Here is a 25,986-nt window from a genome sequence, read left to right as displayed (position 1 = left end):
CATGCTTTTGTATCCTGCGAAGCTAAAAGTTCTGCATAAAAGTGGAGAGTTTTTTTTTGACACCCCAGAGGAAGCAGCGGCATGGCTGGACTTGCAGGGTTGCCCGGAACGAGAGGAGGAGCAGGACCTCGAGGAGCATGATAAGTGATGGGGATTTTTCATGCATAATGAAACGATAAATGGGGAGGAGGAATCCCAGTAGAGACTGTGGCACAGATAACAGGGGAAGGGCACAGACGGCTAACGTTGAAATTGCATTATGATACTCTTGGACTTGTTGAACTTGTTGGACTGGAATATAGAGTATAAAGCACACAAGTAAACTGGGTAGCATTACACGTGGTGAATTTGAAGCAAACAGGAGCAGCAGGATGAAGGCACCCTACCCCCAGGAAGTAGTAGTAAGACAGACACTAGGGTGACTTTACCCTGCTGAGCTGCGAGTACAGGCTATTGCCAGAAAGGGCTAGATGCGGGGGTGCCTGAGATCCAGGGATGGAGCTGGGCAACAGTTGGGGAGGGACTTGTTGGGGCAGGGAAGGGAGGTGGGAGGGAGTGGTGTTTGATGTGTTTTTAGTTAAGGGGTGTTCAAGTTGGGAAACAAGCCTATATAGAAGGGGAATACACTTGGATTTGGACTGCACTGGTTGGGGGAGGGGTGGGACTCTGACAGGCCATGGGGGATCTTAAAATAATCACTTGGAATGTCAGAGGGCTTAATAGCTACTTAAAGAGGAATAAGGTTATGCTATACCTACGCAGACAGAAGATAGACATAGCCCTGCTGCAGGAGACTTACCTGACGCAGGATAAGATGGAGATGATCGGGAAGAAATGGAGGGGAACTGTGGTGGGCTCATCATATTCGGCTTACGCTAGGGTAGTAATCATCTGGGTGGCGCCGCATGTCCCGTTTCAGTTGTTACAGACGATAGTGGAAACGGACGGAGGATGGTCATAATGAGGGGATTGGTGGAAAACTGGGAGATATGCATTATAAATACGTATGCTCCGAATCAAAACATGGCGGCATATTTTAGAACTCTGTGTAACAATCTCAGCACGTGTGTGGGGAGAGCGGTGATTTGGGGAGGAGACTTTAATTGTGTACTAAATCCTAAGTTAGACAGATCAGATGGGAAAATGAATAGACCTGCCCCAGCCGCCAAAGCATTGCAGACACTGCTGGATGATTTTGGGCTCGGTATGTATGGAGGTCACATCACCCCCAAGAGAGGCAATATTCACATTATTCCGCTCCTCAGCAGCCACATACTACGTTGGACTATATTTTTGCCACTCAAGACCACTCGCCATTAATCCTAAAATGGCAATAACGACCCCTGAGAGCGAGGATCCCAACATGGCGCCTCAGAGCAGAGGCGCTGAAAGACCCCGTTTTTAGAGAAGACATGAGGGAGGAGATTATTAACTATTTTGAGATCAACACTGGAAGTGTGGACACGGCGGATAAGCTTTGGGAGGCCTTTAAAGTTGTGATGAGAGGGGTAGCCATAGCAAAGTCAAAAGGGCTGCAAGGTGGGATTTTGGCTGAGCTACAGGAAATGGAGGAAGAATTAGGGAGGGCGTTCAGGGGAAAAGATATACTCAGGCTGCAACAGAAATGTTCTGGGCATTGGGAGAGACTGTATAACCTTAACTATAAAAAATACGTAGAGAGACAGCATGCAGGAGGGGATAAACCAGGAAGGATCTTGGCATGGCTATATAAGAGTGAGACCCCCAGGCCCACGATTAGAACAATAACAAGGGAAGATGGGAACATAGTTGACACCGAAGAAGGAGTTAACAAGGAGTTTGCAGAGTATTACAGGCTATTGTATGGAGATGACGAGGAGAGTAATCACACGAAGATAGTAGAAACATTGGAGGATATAGGAGTGAAAGGAGTTGGACGCACCGATTACTTTAGAAGAGTTAGAAGAGGTGGTGCGGCAGTTGCCCACCAGCAAGACCCCGGGGGCTGATGGACTCCCGAGCAAATTCTACAAGATATTTAGAGATGCTGAATGAGGCATATGAGATAGACTGCCAGAGTCCCTCAGCGAAGCGATTATAATACCGCTTCCCAAACCCAACAAGCCTGGACATAGATGTGGTTCGTATAGACGACCCCTATCGATGTTAAATCAGGACAGTAAAATACTGATGGCCGTTTTGGCAAATAGACTGAGGAGGGTTATTGGTAAATTAATACATCCCGACCAGACAGGGTATGTTCCGAACATATCCAATAATCTCAGGCGATTCCATCGAGTTATTGGGCATGGAAATGAGATTGAAGGCGAACTGGCAATTGTATCACTGGACGCAATAAAGGCCTTTGACTCGGTCAAATGGCCGCGGCTGATGGCAGCCTTGGCTGGTTATGGAATAGGGCCTGGACACCTACAGTGGGAAAAAATGTTATATTGTGAACCACTGGCTAGAGTTAAAATGGGGGCAGTGATATCAGAAAGATGGCAACTCCGTAGGGGTACTAGACAGGGATGTCGATGGTCTCCTATGCTTTATATACTTGCCCTGGAACCCCTAGCGATATACTTGAGGCAGCACTATGATATGATAGGCATTGCCATGGGAGGGGAACAGCACTTCATTTCCTTGTATGCGGATGATATGTTGTTGTATTTGCGACACCCGGAGGAAAACGTGATGGAGAGATATGCGGGGGTGTCTGGTATAGCTGTGAACCCCCAGAAATCTAGCATGTTCCCACTGGGTAGATATAAAGTGATCCCATTAATACAGTTACCGGTGTTACAGATACCATGGGAGGTTAGCACATTTCGATATCTTGGGATAGATGTATATCATACAGTGGAAGAGGAGCATAAGTATAATAAAGAAGTAGCGATTAAGAAAATTGAAAATTGTATGAAGTTCTGGGTGAAGCTGCCTTTAGCAATGATGGGGCGTGGGCCAATGTTGAAGATGGTGGTCCTACCCAGGCTCTTACACTACTTTGGGAATATACCACACTTGATAGCGAAGAAATTCATTAGATTAGATGGTATGTGCAGTGATTTCCTTTGGCGTGGAACACGAAATAGAGTGGCCCTGTGGAAACTACAGAATCCACATGAGAAAGGGGGTGTAAAACTGCCTAACTACGAAGTTTATTACATAGCAAGCCAGCTGCAATATGTAGCTAAGTGGCTCTCAGAGGAGGTGACCTCCGAGTCCATGTTGTTCCGACAGGATTGTGCTCCATTCTACTTAAAGGAAATTATGTAGCTGCCCAAGGCAGAAATGGAAGGGCATCCTAAAATGATGATACTTGGGTGGAAGATGTGGCGCAGGGCATGCCAGATGATGGAGAACCCATTTCTGTGTTCCCCACAGGTACCACTAGTGGCGTTAGCAGGTGAAGAAAGGCAACTGAGGATGACGATCAGAAATCACTGTGAACCTGTGGGGATAGCAACAATGGGCAACGTATGGCAAGAGGGGAATATAATGGACTTTGAGGTGTTTAGGGAGGAAACCGGGTTACACACGGGCCAGTATATTACGTATCATAGAATGGTGCAGAGAATTAGGATGACATGGTCCAAAGAGGTACTAGAGGAGGAGTCGGACGCCATCATAGATACGATATATGACATAGCGGAAGGGGGACATGAGATTTCCAGAATATATGAGTTGATGTCCAAAGTGGGAAAAGAGGTAGTACAACTGAGACAAGATTGGGAGACGAAAGTGGGACCCCCGATGGGTGATGAGATGTGGGAAAGGGCCCAAGGGTATCACAAAAAGGTGTCAAGGAACGCAAGACTACAGCAGATGCATCTATATATTACACATAGGGCATAGGGCATATATGACACCTCAGAGGATAGCTAGATTCAAAAATGCAAGACGGCAAGCATGCCCCAAACGTGATGAGGAAAATGCTGGAATGGTGCATATGTTTTGGTCATGTCCAATCATTGAGCGTTTCTGGGGTGAAGTGGCACACAGACTAGAAGAAAAGGGTATTAAGATCGTGGTGGATATGGTATGGGTCTGCTTGATAGGTGGGTTTCCTAGACCACGTAAGTTTAAACATGTGAGCAAACTAAAAGACTTGGCGTATGCACTTACAAAGAGAAGAATTGCTATGGGGTGGAAGACATGCCACAGACCACGACTAGAAGTATGGTGGAAAGATTTACAGAAATGGGCGGAAGCAGAAACCATGGTATGGCAAGAAACGAGCAGTGACGGGGGGTGGGGGGAAGAAACTGAGACCCTGATGCCCTGGAAATTACTAATAGCAGTGTTATTTGGGCCAATGCAAGACCTAATGGAACTCACAGAAGAGGAATCCCTACCGCAGGATGCCGAACCAGAATATGAGAGAAAGTAGGCTCGAAGGGGGGGTGGGATAGGGGAAGCGGTGGACATAATGGAGTGATGCATAATTGAAATGTTATTATATGCACTGCAAGTTTGGTTTGTATTGTTTGTTTGAAAAACTAATAAAAATGTTTCACAAAAAAATAATTCCATATAATTGTGTTGCTAACTACATGGTCAAAGTTTTACTAAAATCATTTTTATTTATCTCCTTTTTGTTTTAATAAATTGTAAGAAACTTTTTTGGATATTTAAAAAAAAAAAAAATAAATCATTTGGCCTTGGACGTCTGCTTGGATTCACAGTAATTTAGTGTACTTAGGAACACTGATATTTGATGCCACTTCCTGTTTTTGTCAAGGGGTGAAAGGTTGTGTTTCATCGCTTCGGGATGTCACTTTGGGGTGGGGTCAAATGACATCACTTCCAGAGATGTCATCAGTGGTCAAGGGTAGTGAGGCGAGGGGTGGGCCACTTTTTTGAGGCAAGGGGTGGGCCACTTTTCTTTGGGTGACCAGGCCTATTTCTTGTCCCAGTCCGACCCCGATTCCAGCTCTCCCTCTGTCCTCATCCTCTTGGACCTCTCCACTGCTTTTGATACAATCAATCACGCCACCCTGATCAATTGACTCTGTGAGAACCTGGGCATCACTGATCAGGCCCTGCGGTGGCCAACCTTCCTTCTGGACTGACCCTCCTAGGTCCAACTTGGGTCCTTTATCTTCACCTCTCTCCACATATGGTGTCCCCCCCAGGGCTTTATCCTCTCACTGTGGCTCTTCAATATCTATCTGGCCCCTTGGCCCACCCGATCTTCACCTTCTCTTCTAACTTTGTGTTATGCAGATGACACGCAGCTCTCTTTCAGGCTTCCCTCAGCCTCCTCTCCTTCATTGGTCATTCCAGATTGTCTATCAGCAAATTCAGGATTGGTGTGCCTCCAACAATCTCTGCCTTAATGCCAGTAAGACTGAGGTCCTTCTCATATGGGACTCCTGCTCCCACTTTCCCTCTTTCAGTCAGGCCGCCCTCCTTGGGCCCACTTCCCTCACCTTTCGGTGAAGCAAAAAACCCTGGTGTCATTTTCGACTCCACTCTGTGCCCTTACACTCATTCAGCTGCTGTTTCGGGAGGAGCGGGCAGGAGCCCCCTCTCCACCAGATCTCACCGGACCTACATACTGAGGAGCTACACTGTCCGCGAGGGTGAGATGCATTGCCCATAGCTCACTTGCCAATTTGTGGCCTAGTATTCCTAAACTGCATATCATACCGCTATTGTGCAGTCTGCTAACCCTTTTATGCCCTGCTGGCACTGATCCGACGATCTCCACCATTGCACGCCATACCCTGCAACGTGGTTAATGGCCGCCACCTTGTTTTCAAGCCCTCGGCATTGCTGAGGCCATCCACCCATCCGAAGCCCTGATTGGCTGTGCAATGCCTTTTCCAGTTCCCACCCCCATCGTCAGGCGTAAGCCGCAGCACAGAAGTGCGCCACAGAAGTGGCAAGCAAAAGGGCCTGTCTGTGCCCTCACACTCATTCAGCTGCTGTTTCGGGAGGAGCGGGCAGGAGCCACCTCTTCAACAGATCTCACCGGACCTGCATATTGAAGAACTACTCTTTCCGCGATGGTGAGATGCATCGCCCATAGCTCACTGGCCAATATGAGGCCTAATATTCCTAAAATGCACATCATACTGCTATTGTGCAGTCTGCTAACCCTTTTATACCCTGCTGGCACTGATCCGACTATCTCCACCATTGCACGCCATTCCTCGCAACATGGTTAATGCCAGCCACCTCGTTTTCCCTCAGCATTGCTGAAACCATCCACTCATCCGAAGCCCTGATTGGCTGTGCGTTGCCTTTTCCAGCTCCTACCCCCACCGTCAGGCGGAAGCTGCAACGCGGAAGTGCGCCGCAGAAGGGCCAAGCAAAAGGTCCTGTCTGTGCCTGTCCGTGACTGGACGTCGGCCATCGCCAGCAACAACAAGCTGCCATCTGCTCTTATCGCCACTGCGAGTAGCCTTGAGGTCCTGAGGCCTTCCTTGCGTTACCTGCTCTTACAATGACCAATCCTGTGCCAATTGCTTAGAATCTTACGATCACAAGACGTGATCCTTTCTTGATCACCTCCCCACCCTATGCGTGACTTGTTAGTTGCATCCCACACTTCCAGGATCCTTTTCTGGCAACATCACAGTTCAACCCAACGTAAGACCCGATCCATGCTACAGCTTCTCTGTCCTCGTGACGTACCGTTCTCCTCAGTCATTCTCAGTACACACAGACTGCTTGACTCTTGACAATGTCAGGTCGCGCTGCACCACAGTATGGCCTTGTTGTTTTGCCTACAGTGCCACCTTTAACATCGCTGCTCATTAATCCACGCCTGTGTTTTACCTGTATGTCATTGTATGTAAACAAATAGCCCGGCCGGACATCTGATTAAGTCGATGCCTTACCTGCTCGGTCGCAGCCTGAACAGCCATTACACATTTCCGAAATAGCACATGTCTATGCCTGGAATAGCCTATACCTACTTTGAATAGCCCATGGCCACGCCAGATTAGCCTATAGCTATGCCCTGAATAGCCTATGCCTATGCCTGACTAGCCTATATGTATATGCCAGAATATCCAGGTCTATGCCTGAATAGCCTATGTAGCAATGCCAGAACAGCCTATGTCTATGCCGGAATAGCCTATGCCAGGATAGCCTATATAGCAATGCCTGAATAGCCTATACCTATGCCTGAATAGCCTATGCCCATGCCTGAATAGTCTGAATGCTGGAATAGCTTATGCCTGTGTCTGAATAGTCTATACCTATGCCGAAATAGCCCATGACCACCCCTGAATAGCCTACACGTATGACTAGCCTACCCTCCCAGTCCACCCCACCCTAAGCCTATACCATGTCTGACTAGTACATGATGCAGAACCCTAGTCGCCAGCCACAAACTATGTTCCGTAGCATGACTCTAATGCCTACCCCTGATCTATGAGATGACTACAGTCACAACAATGCCCGGTAGCAGGTACCTACCCTGCCATTTACCTGACAGAAATAATATACTCCGAGCCAGACTACCTCGTCTCTACAAGCCTAGATCGAATATCCACCCCATCCACAACAAAAACACATTGTGCCGCAAATCTGCTTCTAGGCGTTACTTTGAGGCCTTGACCAATACCATGAACCTCGCCTCCCACACTCCCATCAAACCTAAAATACCCAATCGACATAAAATATCCAATCGACCTAAACCTGTCCTTGCCAGACTTCAGGAGATAAAAAATACATCATCTCTGGAGCATTAATGTGAGATCTCCAGTGGCACATGCCATGGAAATAGCAGACCAGTTATCTACAGATAACCTTAACTTTCTAGCTGTCACTGAATCATGGCTGAACGATGCAGCTGTTCCAGCCCTTTCACTTGCAATCCCTGACAGCTACCAAATACTTAGATTGGACAGACCCAACGCCAGAGGAGGTGGCCTTGCCATCATAGCTAAAGCTAACCTCGTGATAAGGCTCCTGCCTCCATCGCCTCTCAAATCCTGTGAATTGCTTATTGCTAAAATGCCTCTCTCTAATTGCCGCACACTAACCATTTATCTGCTATATAGACCTCCAGGGACCATCAACACCTTTGAAGAGGACTTATCTAGCCTTATTGCTAACACAAAAGACTTTTCGCAAATAATAATACTGGGAGATTTTAACCTCAGATTTAACAATCCTAAGGATAAACGTGCACAGGCACTAGCCACTATTCTCTCAGAACACAGACTGACCCAAAAGGTCACTGTACCGACTGATACCAAAGGCAGGACCCTTGACTGGGTGACTGACTTGAATTACGAAACCTCCATTACCAAAGTAACCCCACAATTATGGACTGACCATCACCCGATTGACTTCTCGTTAACTCTTGACAAACAAACAGCTAAAGATACTACTATGGCACCTTCCCTTCCAACTAGGAGCAAAAAAAAATACTACACCAGACAAACTACTCCCTCATATCCTCCCTTCTCTTAACTCTCTCCCTAGTAATTCTGACCCCAACCTCCTTGTTGAAGTGTATAACAATACCATGTCGGAAGCCCTAGATTCCATTGCACCACTTAAATTGCACAAAAGTTTACAACTTACACACCTCAATACCTGGTGTATACCTCATCTCAAAGACCTCAGACTACAGAAACAAAAACTAGAAGCCATATGGCGCCACACCCCATCTTATGAAAATAACTTACAACTGACACACTTTGCTAACAATTACAAAAAGGAAATCATTCACACTAAAAAAAAGACTTCTATAATGTAAAAATGTCCAATGCTAGTTCTAATACCAAGTAACTTTTCTTGATCCTCCAGGAACTGGAATCTCCCAGTACTCCTCCAGACACTGCTCCCAAGGATAAACTCTGGTGCACTATTATCCAGAATGCCCTAACAAATAAGATAACTACTCTTCAAACTAAGATTGCCAATAAAAAAGCCTCTTTACACCCCTCTTTGCACCCCCACTGAATCACAACTCACTAGCCGTACTGAACCTACCAACCTGCCTGAACTATTTAGCTTTACCAAAGTTTCTATCCTAGAAACAGGAAAAAATGATTTTATCGCTGAAACCTTCTAACTGCCAGGGCGACAATTGCCCTGCTCAAATAATAAAAGATGCGGCTAGAGACCTAACGCCGTTCATCACGAAACTCATTAATGCCTCATTTACGACTAATACTGTCCCAAGCAACCTAAAAGAGTCCTGGGTACTACTTCTGCTAAAAAAAAAAAACTCTGGACCCGTCCATCCCAACAAATTAACGGCCCATTACTACGGTGCCCTTCCTCCTCAAAATTATCGATAAGGGTTGCATACTTGCAAATCCAGAACTACCTGGAAACTAATCACCTTCTAGGCTCCCGCCAATCCGGATTCAGGCCACAACATGGCACGGAAACGGTACTAATCGACCTAAAATCACAAATTGATGAACTTAGAGACCAAGGGAAGACTGCCATGCTACTGCTCCTGGACCTGTCGGCGGCCTTCCACCAGGGGGTTCACAAAGTCCTGTGCAAACACCTGGTCACGGCAGCCCACTTCTCGACGGACGTAATACCATGCATTCAGTCCTTCCTTGACAATAGAACAATGCAAGTCTTCTCCCCCTCGGCCTCAGCTGACCCTATCCAGACTATATGCAGCATTCCACAAGGTTCGTGCATATCACCAACTATGTATAATATATTTACCAAGCCACTAGTCGACAAATTGGACAGACTGGGTGTCACCTACACAAACTATGCAGATGATACCCAGATCCTTATCCCCCTTTTGGGCAATTTTGACAAAGATACCCCCTTGGTAAATAAAATATACCTCCTCATCCAGGCATGGATGGCATCCCATGGCCTCTGCCTGAATGACAATACGGAAATCTTAATTCTTGGCTCAGCTTCTAGCTTAAAAAACGTAACCCTAATTATTCTGCTTTCAACATAGACGGAAATATCACCAAGGAAACTAAAGAGGTTAAACCCTTAGGTTTTTACCTCGACTCCACACGGACTCTCAGGAAACAGGTAAATTCCATGGCATCATCCACTGCCTACACATGCAAACTTATTAGAGCCTGCAGACCTTTTTTTAATCCAAAGCTAGCTGTATCATCCTTGCCAACGCACTAATTATGTCAAAATTGGATTACTGCAATGCCCTATACTTAGGGGCCAACAAATACATACTGGATAAAATCCAAATCCTTCAAAATAATGCCCTGAGAACGGCCCTGAACATCCCCATCAGAGAACATAGCCCCAAAATCAGAAGAGAACACCATTGGTTAAAGATTAACGATAGAATCCTACTTAAAGCAGTCTCCTTGACATACAAATTCCTCAATAACACAGCACCCCTATACCTAACAGAGAATGGTCAGGAGGACATCTACCTGTCCGTCTAAATCAGCTAATGCCTTTTGTCTGGAAATACCTAGATATAAACTAGAAAAATCCGGAGGTAGCAGCTTCCCGGTGAAAGCTGCCCAGTCCTGGAACACACTACCTCTAGTACTTAGAGCTGGCCAATCCTACCTTAACTTTAGGGGTAATACTCTGAGCTGGCTGCGTTCCAATGACATATGATCCATACTGAACCCTAACTTCAATGTATATACCGGTATATCTGCAATTTATGTATCCCTTTGTGCCACCTCCTTGCAGGATGTCTGCTTTTCTACTGTAACTATTGTATTATGTAACCTACGTTTTAAGTTATCCTGTACCATATTGCGCCCAGTTACCTTTGGGTTTTGTGCGCCCTACAAATCAATAAACAAACAAACTCTCTCCTCCTCTACTCACATCACAGACCTTGCCAAGAAGGCCTACTTCCAGCTGCAACTCCTCAGTGGTAGTCTACCTTTTCTCACCTTCCCCCAGAAGCTCAGTGTCTCCAGAGCTCTGTTTCTCTCCAGGCCGGATTATTGCAACAGCCTCCTTCTCAATCTTCCTAACTCTACTCTTTGCCCCAGGCAACTAATCCAGAACAGGACTGCAAGATGTATACTTGGCTCCAAGCCCAGGGACCGCATCTCTCCTGCCCTGAACTCTCTCCACTGTTGGTAAGAATCAAGTTCAAGACCCTCTGCATCGTCCACAAGGCTTTTTGGGGCCGGCGCCCTCACTAACTCCAACTCTCTCTGCCTAAATACCTTCCTTCTAGAACCCTTTGCTCAGCTACCTCCAACTCTCCAAGGGTCAGGGGTATCTCTAAGCAGAGAGTAGGGGGGAGATCTCTCCTCTGCAGGTGCCACCCTCCGGAACGGCCTCCCTGCCCCTCTCAAACTTCAGCCGGACCACCTAAAGTTCTGGAAGCGGCTCAAGACCTTCCTTTTCTCCTTTGCCTTCTCTCTCTCTCCTCCGGGATACCCTACCTGTCTGCGGGGCCGACTGGTTGCTTGGTATCCTCAGACTCTCACTGGGTACCAGGCTCCTCCATAACCAATCTTCCTTGCACTGCCTCCTGGTCTACCGCAAACCTAGGGGCTGTAACTGTATCCCCTACAGTCCCCTGCCCCCTTGCACTTACCCAGAACCTCACTGCCATGGCTGGACTTACTCAGAGCCTTGCTGCCCTGAGTGCCCCCTACCTTTCCCCTGCACTTCCCACTCTCCCTTCCCCTTGCACTTCTCGTCGCACTTGCACGATCCCAATGTCACAAGGCCCAGTAGGATTGTTTGTCTTGTCCGCCACCTCCCTTGTCTTGTGCCGCCTAGAAACACTTGTGTACAGGCGCGTTATAAATATATCAATAGTTTACATTTAAAAAAATTATTTGTATGCATAGAATTCTTTATGTATAATATTTCATGTTTATAGGATTATGGGTGAATTAAGTTTAGCATGATATTTGATTTTGATACAATATTTTTATAAATGTATTGATATATATTTTATTGTGCATATGGTTATAGTACTACCCTTTTTCACAAAACTATCAATAAATACACCTATTTGTTCATCAGGCAAAACATTAAAAACAATATCAAATACATACTAGATGTATATGGATAATTAGATATGTAAACTGTTCTAGCTATGTATTAACTTACATCAATATCTATCCATATGTGTATATGTATATATATATATCCATATGTGTATATGTATATATATATATATATATATATGTGTATATGTATATATATATATATATGTGTATATGTATATATATATATATATGTATGTATATATATATATATATATATATATATATATATATATATATATATATATATATATATATAACTTAGGTATGTTTCCATACTCAGCTGATGCAATTTATCAGTGTTAGGTTGCCCTCTGCTGTTCAAATGGCAAAGTGCACCTACTTCAACAACAGCTATCATTTCAACAAACAGAATGTGCACTGTTCTATGCGGCCACCTTCACATTCCACTATCACAAACATACACAATTTCAAGATACTTCTTTCCACCCCCACTTTTCTTCACACATGACACAGCGGTTCCAGTGTCAAAGAACAGTTAATCACAGGCACAACCTTTCAGTCTTTAAAGAGCGAAAATTGTAGGATGAATGCCTCCTCACACGCTAAAACTGAAAGTAGGTGCTGTAATGATAGTACTGCGCAATCATGTGCCATCACAGGGACTCTGCAATGGAACCAAATTGACAATTACGCGTCTACAAAGACACATCATAGAGACCTGTGTGTTTGATGGAACTTAGGTACTGTTCAAATACTGCGCTTACTTCTCATTCCATCTGATAGATTTAGCCTTTTCAATGACTATCAATAAGTCACAGGGACCTACGCCCCCTTCCTAGATGTGATCAGTGGTAATTCCGATATTTAAAAAAGGGGACAGAAAAGACCCTATGAATTAGCAACCAGTATTGACCTTTAATATATGCTAGAACGGCATATGTGGAGGGAGCATTTTAGAGAAAGATACTGAAACTTAGAACATCAGTATCTATGGAACTGTTACGTTTGGAACTTGGGCTGATCTCACTAGAGGGACAAGTGGAAAGGAAGAGGGGAGAATTATATTTAAAGGCTAAGATGCCACCGATATGCCCTATTTAGGAAATCTTGGGTACCAACTGTCGGAGGATCATCTCACCAGTGGTTATAGTTTTGACGCCCTCGTAATGATCACTTTTAACGACCTCATAATGATCACTTTTAAAACGATAAATTGGAAAACAAGGGGTGGCTATGAAGTGTCAAAAGCTTAATTTAAAGCAAAATACGACCTATGGAATAGAAATACAATTTATAATCATATTTCCACCTTAAAAAGTCTTAGCCATGTGTCTAGTGTGGTGCAAAAGTTTAAAAGACCACAACCGTACATGATCCAGTGCCCTAATCCTGCGATTCGTATGCGTATGTTGTGCCTATGAACAAACCAACTTTCATTGCTGTCCGTACTGGGCTCCCAAATGAAAGAAACTGTCACATTTGTAAATGTTATGGCTTTCTAGAAACTGTGAAACATCTATTCACAAAGTGTGCGACTTTGAGTGCTTTTTATATGTGTGCCTATGAGAGTCTTGTAAACGGCTCTGGCTCTAAAATCGCATGATTTTTAGAATTACTGCTTAAACTCTCCCTATGTTTCGATCCATATTCTTTATAGGGTCTGGAAGCAAATAGGCAAGTTGATAGATGTAGGCTCAAATTCATTTAGATACTGAGGGCAACAGCATACACACGTTTATTTGTTTAACCCACAGTATGTAGTTGAATGCATTTTAGATTAATATTGATTTATTTGCACATATCTAACAATTGTGCTTTACCTATCCACTTGCATATTTGCACGTGATATTAGAGCATCATTAGTGTACTAAGGAGAGTGTATGGTTTGGTTTACAACAATGTTTTTCAGTTATTTGTACATTGAATATTCTTATATTGCTGGTTCTTAGATTTGTATCCCATATTAGTTGCTTCTCTTTGCACACGGTATAGGAGCTTTTAACAATTGTAATATGAGTAGCATCAACTGGTATCTTTATTATTTATTTAGGGTTTTCCTATTTCCTATTTTTAAATTAGTTCTGAGTATCTTTTAGGATATGTAACACTGTTTGGAAATTTGTGAAATGTGTATATATGTATTAATTATTTGTAAAACGTCCTTTGACTAATAACAATAAAAAGAAAATAGTATGTTTATGTTACTTTAACATGTGTATTGATATTGTTTGTAGTTTTTGTTGGTTTTACTACATTTTTGTGATGGCTCCCACATCACCCATTAAAGCCGTCCCTTACCACCAATGTTAATAAGAACTTTTGAAAAAAGTCAAATTTAAAAACAAATTAATTTGAAAAATTCAAATTAGATTTCATGTATGTGTAATAGTTTTTGAAAAATACCAATTGAAGGTTCTCCAAATTATTATATAAATACTTGTATGCACCTATTCCATTTTTTCTGGGTATCATTACATAAATTGCAAGAGATTGAGAATGTAAAAGTACACTTACATGTTATTAATTTAAAATATATGTTTGGAACTTTTAGTTTGTTGTATACATTTTTTTAGTGGATGGATTAAGCATTTAGTAAATGTGTGCAAAACTTAATTTAGGGTGCATCCTTTGATGTACGGCTTTTGAATATTGCTCGTTTTTAAATAATGTAATCAGTACTAACTTTGCTTGTGTTTGTATGATCTATTAAGTAAACAATATATTTTTATTATAGTGTGCATTATAGGCATTTGTGATGTTGGTGGTTTAAATGTTTTTAATTAGTAAAAACTCTTTTCAGTGTAAAGTTTTGTACAGCATAAAGCAAAAGTTTAAAATATACTATGTGTTCTATGCATTTTTATTAATGGGTTTATACATTTGTATGAAGTGTGTGTTTGTTGTACTATTTTATTATTAAAGTAAAATACAAATACATTTTTAATTTTATAAATGAAAAATAGTATAAGTAAATATATTACAGAGGTACATATGTTGGATTGACAGTTTTAAAATACATGATTGTGCTTTGGATGTATTCGTTTACTAAAATGTAATGTTTTATATGTAGTAAATGTGAGTATGTACAAAACCTACCTGAATATTTGATATGTTCTTGATATTTAATATATGTCACTTTGAACATTTTAATTATTCACTATTATGTAACACACATACATATGTCTAAGAGTTTGGAAAAATATGACTTTGGATTTGGCCGGATTTATACTTATCAAAAAAATATATAATTTTATTTTAGTTTGGAAATACACATTTTATTGTAATGCATCACTTATTAAAAAGCAAGATATTTATGAATAGGCAAGAACGTACAAACCTTAAAGTACAAATATGTATGTATATATGTATGCTATATTTAAACAAAGATTGTTTTTAATCTTTAATTTTTTTAAGTAGTATGTCTTCATTGATAATTTTTGCAGACAAGTGGCATCATTTGCTTCTCCTACTGCAGTTATTTTTCCACATTTTAAGCAGCCTAAAAAAGAGTAAGCATACTCTGCATCAATTTTTCGTAAAGTTGGAAGTGGCAGAGTGTCAGTGCCGGGGTACAGACCCCAGCTGTAGCAGGGAGGTGGCGAGTGGAGAGCCGCACAGCAGGGCAAGTGTATAGGGACCGGCGCGGGAGTGGAGGAACAGAGCGGGCCCTGAACGACTCTGGCTAGTTGCTGGAGGCGTACGATGGCCGCATCAAGGAGAGGCGCTGTAAGGAAGTGGGTCTGGGAAAGGCCCAGCTGGCATAGCAGAGGGGCGGGAGCGAGGGATTACACAAGGGTCCCACCCGAGGGACTCTGGAAAACTGCATATTTTGAGGAACAGCTGTCGGGTGCCTACAATGGGGAAGGCTGGTTACCAGCCTCATCAACAGCCCACAGCAGTAAAGGGAGTGGGCAGAGTTACACGCTGCAGAAAAGGCTGCAAGTCAAGGGCAGCTGCAGGCTTCTGGAGTAACGTGGGCAAGAGGGCACAGACCTTGGCAGGGATAGTCTGGCTGCCAGGGTTACTGCACCGAGGACCACGCATGCAGCAAAGAAAAGGGTCCCCGGGCTGGGAGATTGCAGGGAGGGTCTAAGGATTTGGCACAAGAAACGTAAGTGGCAGAATAAACAGGCACAGTAGTGCCCCGACAGCAGGCGACGGAGAGTGGGGGTGAGGAGAGAATCTGGAATTGCCCCAGCGGACGGCTTGCAGGGGGAGCTGCAGGAGAGGTGGCCAAGACCGAGGTACCTGTAACGCTCACCTGACTCCCACGGAGGCGCTGGTCTAGTCTGGGTTGCTGTGGCCTCTTCGAGCGTGATACGCAGAACTCGGAACACCGACTGAACAGGACCCTCAAATCTTGCTTGTCTGGCCCGTAGGAATATCCTTCTGCAAATGAGAAAGGGGATTAACAGTCTGCAGAATAGTGTGCTTGCTCCCCCCTTGCCCTCTTTGTTCTTCTCTAACTTCCTCCGAAACCCCCGGTTGAAGCTCACCTTATGGTTTGAAAGGATGAACTCTCCATCCTGCTTCTGGTGCAGGGGCGCGTGTTGGTCCAGTTACTTCACTGGTTTTCAGAATGGCGCTGGCAAAATCCACTTGACTTTTCTGAGCGGAACGCCGTAAGTATGAAGATTACAAAAGTTCAAGTGTAGAGCCTCCTTTTCTGTTGCCTTCCTAACCTATGATCTGTCCTTTATTTCAAGTGCAGAATGAAGGCGATGCGTTGAGGGATTGAATTGCCGATGGTAAACTCAGGTGAGTTAGCGATGGGGGCGATCCCTCTTAATGTCTTTATATTCCTCCAGTAATGTCTTTTGTCTTTTCCCCATAGGGGCCGGGGTGCGGTACCTGCCAACAAAGCGGCGCCGACCCGAAATGAGGAATGGTCCACCAACAGAAGACCGGTAAGTGTTATGGCAGAAAATTAGGCTTTCCTCATATGTTCCTTCTGCTCACCTTTTGTCTCTTCTTCTCTCCCCTAAGCGCAGAGATGTGGCGACCGGTGCACACAGTCGCGGTGGAGCCAGAAGAACTCCCGAGGACAGGTGAGTGAAGCGCGGCGCTGCAGCGAGCAACGCGGTGCTTTTAAATGAAAGTCTTTTCTCAGGAACGCTGGCGTGGAGGTTCCGGATGCAGGTAAGAAGTTTGGTAAAATTCTTGGTTTTCACCTTTCTCTTCTCTTCTTTCCTTACAGGTGTTCCAGGATCGAGGCGGGCGTGGCTGGAGACCAGATGCAGGAGCAGACACGGTGAGCGTTCAGCTGCTTGGATGCAGAACAACGCGAAGCGTGAGCTACTGTCTGGGCGTGGCTTAAATAGCCTCCAAAGTAGTTCCAGGTAAGTATCCTTCCCTGGCCACGCCCGAGTGGCAAAATAGTCCCAATGAAAAAATAGTCCCTTTCAGGTCTCAGGGAGGCCTGAATCTTGCAGCATGGTCTGCATCAGAAGTGCACAAAACACCTTCCTTTATGAGCCTGGCGCCTATGGTGCCAGGACTGATGTCCAACATGAGCCTGGCGCCAACGGCGCCAGGACAGAGTCCAAAGAGCCCCTATAAGGGGCCTCTGGGCTTTTACCCGGGGGCATGATGCCTGCTCCCGGGGGTGCTGGGCCTGGCCTGGTGCTCCGGGGGTAGGCATCATGACAGTACCCACCAGGTCAAGAGGGGGAGCAACAGAGTACATTGAAAGTACATTGAAAGCATAGGAATAGCAAATGAGATGCACACCACAGGCCTCACCCACTCTCAGCAAACTTTTCCAGGAATTCAAATCTTCATTAGAGGGTAAGGTGTACACAGTGGGAGAAGAGGTGGGCTTCCTGAGGCAGGACCTTCAGAAGATATCGACCAAGGTAGTTCAGGCAGAACATAGGATATCCGAGATGGAGGACACGGTGCTGCCGATGAAGGATATCCCAGATTTGAAAAGCTGAACTAAGTTCTTGGAGGAACAGGTGGAGGTTGTAGAGGGGAGGGCCCATCACAACAACATAAGGATACTGGGCCTCCCGGAGAAAGAGGAAGGCCCTTCCATGGAACTGTATCTGGAAATGTGGCTGGCATAATGGATGGGGCTGTTGCAATTCTTCTCGATAGAACGAGTTACCCGGGGCCCCTCCCAGACCAGTATTAGCCAAGTTACCCAACTACCAAGACCTGGATGTAATATTATAGATATCAAGGAAAAAAGGGCCCTGGTATGGTTGAATGGCTTTAAAGTGACAAAATATCCAGACTTCGCAAAGGCAGAGAGAAAGGCTAGGACCTCGTCTGAAGAGATCAGAAAACTGCTGCGGGAGGGAGAGGTCAAGTATGCCGTGCTTTTTCCAGCTACCCTCAGGGTGGTGGGACCCAAAGGGGTGCAGTTTTTCCACACCCAGTAGGAAGCTTGGGACCGGGCGGACAGCAAAGGCCTGGGTGGACAGAAAGTCACCAGGCTGAGGAGAAGAGTGGCAGAGGACCGAGACTGCAGATCTGTGGGAGCCTCGTGATATGGTAAGTGACTTTGCGGTCCGTAAATGGCCCGATCAAAAGTGACATAGCCGGAGCAGAGCTGGAGTACTGAAACAAGCACATAAAGCTGGATCGCCCGACCTGCGGGTGGGGACAATCATTGTTTAGAATTTAGTTGATGGGTGACAGATGCTTCTGCTTGGGGGGGAAGCGTACGGAGGGAAGGGGGGTTTCTGGTTGGGGGAAGCAGGGGGCGGGAGGATGGTTCATTGGGGAAGTTTACAGTTCTTGTTAAGTTGTCTTCAGTGTGATCACGCCGGAGGGAAAGAGAAGCAGGGCATTTCAGGACAGAATGTAAAGGCCTTGCCAGGGTTTGTGAGCCCAGTGTACATGGAAGGAATGGCGAGCATGGATAGATCACGTTTCAGGACTTTGACCTGCATGCCATGAAACATTAATGGGCTCTTGGACAAAATGAAAAAGGAGCTTGGTAGCAAAGTTCCTGGCATCCCGTCAAGCGTATATAGTGTTATTACAAGAGACTCCAATGTTGGGGACAGCGTGCAAATTTCTGGGGAGGACCCAATATTCAGTGGTAGAACATGTCGGTTTTGCTAGCAGATCTAGGAGGGTGGCCATTCTGGTCAAAAGAAATCGCTACCGTTGGTGGCACATATGGTAGAAAGAGACCAGGAATGTAGGATTGTTCTAGTGAAGGGTTCTCTCTGGCAGGAGACCGTATGCATCGTCAATGTGTATGTTCCCCATACTCTACAAGCAGTGACATTATCATTGGCTCAAACACTACTGGCTAAACATGGGGGGAGGGGCATTACTCTGGTGGGAAGAGACTTTAACGACAACCCAGCCAACACTAGACGGAGGTCCTTTTAAGGGAGGGAAGGCAAGCACACGCCCCAACGAAACTCCAAACCTTTATAAAAGCAACAGGGATGAGCGATATCTGGAGAGATATGCACCCTGGGGAAAAGGCTTCTCTTTCTATTTCAACGCCCACTCGTCCTACGCATGGATAGACCTCCAGAGCACCATGGCAGGCAGGGGGACCACGGGCAATTTCTTCTGAGGGTGATTTCAGATCATGCCCCACTGCTAGACACAATGAGGGGGGTAGAGAACATACAGAGGGGAGGGTGGAGGCTGAACGTGTTTTATTTGAAGAGCGAGAAGATCGCTGAGGTTCTTCGGGAGGAATCTGAGGTCTACTTTCAGAACAACTCTAGGTCGGTAGACAGCTGCTCCACGCTGTAGGAGGCCTACATAGCGGTCCAGCATGGAAGGGCTATGCAGGTGATAAGGCAACATCTTAAGGCCCGCAGGGAAAGGATGGATGAGCCGGAGCAATATGTGGAGGCAGCCGAGGCTAAAATGTTAATGAACATACAGATGATAGCAAGAGGGCTTTGGCTAGGGTATTGCTCCAATATGGCACGGAGGCTCGCAATGAGGCCAGGGCTGCTCATGGGGACACACAGGTGCAGCTTTTTGATACAGGGGATAAACTCGGGAGACTCTTGGCGTGGTTAGAGAAGAGAGACAAGGGATCAGGTGGGTGAGGGAAATAAGCAGACCTTTGCTGTAGCATCTTGAAGCATTTGTTGTGCTAGATGGAATTACCATAAACATTCTTTGGACCCAATAACTGGACAAAGGAGATGGTAAAATACTGCTTTAATCTCAAGAGGTAAAGTAGGGTGAATATACACTCATCAACTTGACCAATGCAGGATCACACTTTTTTTCAATCATGCATAGTTTATATAATGCAAGATGCGTCATCTATGATGTCATCCTACGTGGCAAACGTCAAAAACCTATCGAGGGGTGGGATTGGATTAGGGGATCATTTCTACGTATAGAAAATGTGCTTGTTAGTCCCTCATTGGTGGTCTCTTTTCTGTGAGACACATCCTGAGATACGTTTCATCACATGGTATAAAGCAATCATCATAGCAGAAAATATGGCAGCGGACTAATATGTTGCAACATAGTATGAAAAAGTGCATGGCAAGCTATTCCAATTGGTTGGCAACCCAAATCCAAACATGGACATTGGGCTTGTTAGCAGCACATACATAGAAACGAAACCCATGTGGTTGGAGATTCATCAGTTCTTCATTTGTTTACCAAATTAGGCCATACCCTTTCATCGGTAGGCCTCATGTTGGTTCTATGTTAATTCATCCCCAGGATTTATTTTACAGCTTTTTTTGCCAGAAAGGTTTTGCCAAAAATATTCATCTAATTTTGTTTATTTCTGGGGGGCAACCCCCCTCCCCTATTATTTATTCCCTATACCCCACCCTACCCCTTATATGCCCTTACAACCCTCCATATTTTACAAATATATTTGGGAAAAAATGTTTACCAGAAAGAGCTGCAAAAAAAAAAAAAAAAAAAAAAACAGGCATTGGCTGGACGTCATACTCTCATGCCAGCATGTTCTGTTTGAAGGTTGACCTTGCCGGTCTTCAGTGTCTCGGAACATCCAAGGGAATGTAGGTACAGCGCTAGCTTAGCTCCAAGCCTGATGAATAAGCCTTGTTTGAGAGCTCGTCATCATGTAAGACCATGATTTTTTCCATTTTGACAGTACTTTTAACCCAATTTGATTCAGCTTTTGCTGGGTACAGGTCTCTTTTTGTCCTTTAGAGACCTGCTCACTCTATCCCATATTGATTTCATGTCTTTTAATCATCCAATATTTGGCATCAGTAAATGTTGGTGTTCCTCCTAATCTTTAGAAAATATGTCCTTGCGCATGGTCTACTCAGACTCCCTTCGTACTTTTTCTTCATCTCTCGAAATAGCATCCTTGGTTTAAAGCCAATGTACTCCCTTATTTTGCAAGGAAAACAGCTTTGTGAATCATCTCTCCACGTTTAAGATCCTGGGCTCGTGTTTTTGAGGCAACTGGGTTGATGGACATTAGCTGTCGTCCATCTTGTTCTGATGGTAATCCTAAACGTTGAATATATACCTCTCCTAACAAGCTTCTTGGTATTCTTCCTACATTGCGTTTCAGTGTATTTACAGTTATTGACCAGGGGGCCAGTTCCTTCTATATATTCACAAATACTTCTTCAGTTACATTGTTACTCTTAAATATTTTCATATCGTTTCAGCGTAGAGTCATAGATATTCTTTCAGATATTCTTTTGCGGTTATAAGACTTGGTTTAATGCACATCTATGTCGCAAACCATTTTATTCATGGCTGCTTTTCGACAACTCATCAAGAGACATCCATCTTGGTAGGTTTCCACCACTCTTTTAACTTGAGAGTATCTTCTGAATGGCTGTCTGAGTGCATATCGTTTTTCATACAATTGATGTGGTGTGGGTAATTATAGCTCCTCGTCTGTTACTCCAATAGGGTGGGGGTCAGGGGACTTTGACTAGGGAGAATGCATCCACCTGCTCCTCTACATTCCCACCCCTCTGGTCGCATTCTTGACCAGACTCTTCGTCTCCTCTCCTGCAATTCCTGCTTCATCTTCTTCAATCATCTCATCATATTTTCTTTTCTTTTGAACCCATATTGTTGTCACCCCCCTCAAGTGGCCAGCATTTTATGTGTGTTCATCCACCCTCTAGGTCATCAATCAACAATCTCCTGCTGGTACACAAAATATCCATCGTCCCACATATTTTTGCAGATTATGGGGATAATAGAACTTTGTTCCTGCAGGTGCAAGAGAACTATTCTTTAGATTTTCTTGGGTACCTTCCTCTGTTTGCATCTGTTCTCCATTATGTTTGTTAATGTCAATCATTTTCATTCCAATAGGTTTTGGGGCTGTTTTCTGGATTTGTCCCAAGATGATCCTTATGAGACAGAATCCAAACATTACTAATAGTAATATTGTTCCATGTAGTTTAAAAGCATTTGCCAACCAGGATGGAATTCATCCAATCAATCGTTTCCTGCTGTTTTAACAGTTTCATCTTCCATCTGTGTATGTAAGATCATCAGCATCCTACCTATTCTATTCATACCTATTCTGGAGAGTCATCTGCCGGATGGCTCTCAGTTCTGCTTTTATTGCATTGAATCCTTTTATGGTTGCATTGATCATATGCAACAGCTCCCATCTTGTAATCTGCCATTTGAAGACCTGGTATGAATATAGATGTCACTACCATAGCGGTTTTGCTGAATAGTTTTTACTCATCTGGAATGTTGTCATAAGCATCTATGGACTTTAAAAAGAGAAATACTTCTCATCAATGGACGAAAATGAAGTGATCTCTTCCTTCTGTGATATTCATTAATTTTCCGGAACTCTTCAATATGAGGTCATTTTGAGGGATCACTAGTGGCTCTGGATCCACAAGCCCAATATTGATCCATTAGAACTGCAGTTCCTCCATTCACTCCTGGTACTTCAATTATTTCTCCACAACCTTTATTTTTTCCAACATAGACCTTGCCATCATTCTTGAAGCAGGTTGTCACATTAATCACTTGCGATATATGCACTGATCCTGCTTCGTCCTCAACCCAGATTAGTAGTCTTGCATGCTTGGCCCATGATTCTATGCATTCATCATTCACCTTCTCTACCTCAAGAATTCCTTCTTTCTTCAATAAGTGTATGGGGCATGATATTAAGCCATCTTCCCATCCAGTGCTGGTTGCTATGCGCCCATACAACAACAGTTGCGTTCTTTCCCAGCATCCTGGTTCTCCTAATTTTTCAGTCATGTCAGAGCAATTCATTCTCTTCATAGCAACAACTTGTATCTTCTCTCCAAATTGGGATGGATACATAGGTTTGTTTGTCCACCCTAATCCACTCTCCATCCTTTTTGTCTTAACATATGAATCTTCGACTGGAAAGACTGGAAAAGTTTGTCTTGATCGCCATCTTATAGTTGCCCACTTCCCTTCGAATTTGCCTCTTGTAGTGCAGACTTCTAAATGACAGACATTTTGTATCATGTGGAAACATTTCTTTTACAATAAATGTTGTTGCTGCATTTATGGCATACACTATTAAAGAACAGACATAGCAACTTCCTTCTGACGTTCTCTCTCCCATCTCTCATGTGCTGATACCATACATTATTTGCCAAATGAGCAGATTGGTCTAATTACAAGTTAAACTCTTTATCTTCTCCAGAATGTCTTTTCATTCGGGAAAAGTGGTTAATATCAGAACATAATGGGGTTCTTGGTCTCTTTATCTGGAAAATAGGAATAATAGGACTAATAGGGGATGTCTTATTTCCTACTTGCTCACTGCTTATAATATTTGTGAATGCCAATGTTATAAGGACAATGGTAAAAATCAGAATACCACAAAATATTGCACAAATGATTCTGCTTTTGGTACATCTTTTTCTTGGAGCTACAGCTCTCACCTCTTAGAAAATGGCCATAGTCGCCACTTCATTTTTCCTGTGTGTCTGTTTTTTATCATTTTAATTGTAAATCATAGGTTTATAACAAGAACTGTAAAATGATTGCCAAAAAATTCTTAAAACAATGAAGCCATTTGTTGGATCCCCAAAATATTTCACTATATTCATATTCCTTCTTATTATGGCTGGATAAGACTGAAGTATGCAAGAGAAAACTGCAAGTTAGAATGTTTGGATGATTGGCAACATAAAAGATCACATATTGTTTTCCCTCTACGATTATTCCATAGTTTTCTCTATTCCAGTTCTAGAGAAGATATTTCAATATTATTGTAGCTGAATTAAACCATACGTCAATTCTGATGTAAAAGTGTTTTGTTTTCTTTATCCAAGTTTTTGATTATTGATCTTGTGGTCATCCTTTGCTGTTCTTTACTTGCTTCGCTGTGGACATTTGCTTCACTGGAAATGCTTCCTCCCATTACCCTAAAGGATGCTCCTTGTTTACCCTCTTGAGTTCTGTACCCTTCCTTATCCCTCATTTGTCTATATAGTCTCCCCATTCTTGTTCCTATACTTTTGATATATCTTCTCTCCATGTTGGCATATCTAATGGTCCTCGCCATCCCCCATGGGATGGTTGTGATCCTCTCTCCTTCGGTTCGCTTTTGCGTTTCTATGGGTATCGTGCTCCTACGACAAATATTCAATCTCATCTTTAAATCCCCTGCTTCTATTCATATCTTCCTCCCTTCTCCTAATTTCCCTTGATCCCTCTTCATCTGCATAATCTTGACTGTATATCTTGGCAATGTCTTGCATAGATGTGTGAGAGGTGTCCCTTCCATACAACAAGCCGATTCAGGCTGTCAATACTTAAATATATAATTTCAATATTTTTGAGTAGGCACCATAAATCGCAACTCGTATTCCAGAAGGTCAGGAAGTTTCCTCTATCTGTGTTTATTATTTTAGAAAACAAAATGTAGTCACTGCTATTTTTCGAACCCTTTTGTTTTCTACTTTCCATTGATTATTTTTATATCATTCTTGTTTTTTTTTAGTATCTTTAGAGTGTCTTCTTTACTTCTATTTTAGTTTTATCTAACTAGCTTTTTGATCGATGTTGATCCTTTGTCAACAATGTGTATGAGAAAAAAATTGTTTATTTATCTGGCTCTGTTCTTTCTTTGTTTTTGTTGTTTATTTTAAAATAATGTCCTTTATGCAATCATATTAAACCCTTTTTATATGTGCACTTGTGACATATATATATATATATCTTTACTGAAAAGCCTTTGTTAAAGGGACATTATGGTTAACTTGCACTAATAAAAACCTATGAAATTCAATGAAAAAACTTTGTTAAAGGGACGTTATGGTTACAAGTAAAACCGAAAAACCTCAGCAATTTGCCAGTTATGGTAAGCTAAGCAACCATAACTCGCACCACCACCGTGCACTGCTAAGAATAACACCCAGGACATCATAAATTACATCAGAAATGTCATTGATGACATCACATTTGGGCCACTTGTTTTTGTTCAGTGACATATCTAGGCCAGGTGGTTTTGTTCACCAACAGTCAGAATATTAAAATTCAAAAGGTGCTGTATACCTAGACGTTAACCTGGTCATATGTTCTTAAAGTACTTTCCTTAGGGTTTGGTCTCAGCTCATGGTACACATACATGGGGAAATGAGCAGGCCTCAAACTTTCTTCCTTACTTTAGTTTCTCTATATGTGCCTCTGATTTTTATGCATTGTGGGTCTTCATATGTATTGTTTGTACCAGCACAGGTCTGTAGTAAGTCTTGAATTGTTAGCTAGTTATTACATGTTTAACATTACTCAAAACTCTGATAAGGTAGCATTCATTATTGTATTATCCAAAATTACAAGATTATAAATATTGTACTTCTATGGTGCATGCTGCAGCCATTGCCTATGTTTATGCATGATTAGGTTTCTGTATTAACAACAACACTCCAATACAATCTTGTTTAGAGGAGTACATTCTTTAATAGATTAAGTAGTTAATGATGGGTCTTCCGACCACCCGTGACATCTTGCTACCAACATTATAAACACAACCCCTTGTAGGGACTTTTCATCAAAATTAATTTCACATGTGATGTCAGTGATGGCATCTTTTATGTCCTGGGTGTTAGTCTTAGCAGTGCATGGTGGTGGCACGAGTTATGGTTGCTTAGCTTACCATAACTGGCGAATTTCTGAGGTT

This window comes from Ambystoma mexicanum, chromosome 3q (assembly GCF_040938575.1).
Source record: "Ambystoma mexicanum isolate Mex_15411 chromosome 3q, UKY_AmexF1_1, whole genome shotgun sequence".
NCBI lineage: Eukaryota > Metazoa > Chordata > Amphibia > Caudata > Ambystomatidae > Ambystoma > Ambystoma mexicanum.
This window is presented reverse-complemented; position numbering follows the sequence as displayed.